This window comes from Nycticebus coucang, chromosome 5 (assembly GCF_027406575.1).
Source record: "Nycticebus coucang isolate mNycCou1 chromosome 5, mNycCou1.pri, whole genome shotgun sequence".
In the NCBI taxonomy this organism is placed as follows: Eukaryota; Metazoa; Chordata; class Mammalia; order Primates; family Lorisidae; genus Nycticebus; species Nycticebus coucang.
The window spans coordinates 26,736,301-26,737,584 of NC_069784.1; the positions used below are offsets into that span (position 1 = coordinate 26,736,301).

Genomic DNA, 1,284 nt, shown 5'->3' on the forward strand with positions numbered 1-1,284 from the left:
TAGTTGTTTTCAGTGATCACCTGATTATTTTCTCAGCATTCAGACCCTGCCAAGTTGGGATCTTAAAGCTCTCGAGAATCCTACTGGCGCAGTCTCACGGTGCCCCCTGACACCGGTTCCCATTGGGTGTGGGAGTCCCTTAGCCTAACCCCTGAATGGGCTTCTGATCTCATTAGGTGAAATTAGAATGGCCATCTTTAAGCTCCTGCTAAGACCTTCTCACAACCTTCCCACAGTGGCAGCCCCTTGGCCACTGTGACCTTCCCAGTATGGCTGGCTTGCCAGCCACCAAATTGATGGCAAATCCCTCCAACTGTTATTCAAATCTGGTTACTCTACACTGTTCGAGTCCACCCACTCTTCCAAGCTTTCCACTCAAATCATAGTTTCCCCCTCACCCCCAAACCAAAAACTCTGGAAAGGCTTCCTCCCATCTCAGACCTCCATGGGGTGGGGGGTCTGACCAATCCTGGTGGTCACAATCACTTGCTTAATGCATCAAAATTCCACCACTCTGGATCACATGCTGTATCTAGCTCATCACCTCCTCACCGTGCTTTCTGAGCTATGACGCTGGGCAAGGTCCTGGTGCCAGGTATTGCTGTATTCTCTATTTTTCCCCATTTGTACTAAGAGAGCTCAGCTGAATGATCCTCCAGATCTGCCATCTTGCTCTGCTTCCTCTTCTAATTCTCTGTCTTTATATTTTAAGTACGTTTCCTTTAGATAATATTTAGTTGTGTTTTATTTTCTTTCCTTCTTTTTTTTTAATATGGAATGCTTCATGAATTTGCATGTCATCCTTGTGCAGGGGCCATGCTAATCTTCTCTGTTTCATTCCAATTTTAGTATATGTGCTGCCAAAGAAAGCACTGTGTTTTATATTTTAATCATTTTGACAATCTCTTCCTTTTAACTGGAATGTATATTCTATTAAAATTTGTTGTAGTTACTGACATAATTGCATTTAGTTCCACTATTTTATTATTTGTTTTCTTTTGGTCTCTTCTGGTTTTGATTGCTTTGCTTTTCCTTTTGCCTTCTTATGGATCACTTGAATATTTTTTAGAGTTCTATCTTAATATATCTATGTATGCGTGTGTGTGTTTTTTTTTTTTAGCTCTACTTATTTGCATTGTACATATTAAGTTCTTACAGTCAACTAATAGTTAATATTATACTACATCATATAAAATAATCTCACATCTTATAGATCCATTTAATGTCCCCCATTCTTTATGTCATTTTTTCATATATTTTGATAAATTATAATTCCTTACAATA

General features: G+C 39.2%; 1 non-coding gene across 1 annotated transcript; it reads right to left on the reverse strand.

Annotated features, from left to right (window-relative positions):
• Positions 1-766: 766 nt before the first annotated feature.
• LOC128586902 (U6 spliceosomal RNA) lies at positions 767-873 on the reverse strand. The gene has a single exon (XR_008380360.1). It is a non-coding gene; the product is annotated as a U6 spliceosomal RNA (small nuclear RNA).
• Positions 874-1,284: the final 411 nt, after the last annotated feature.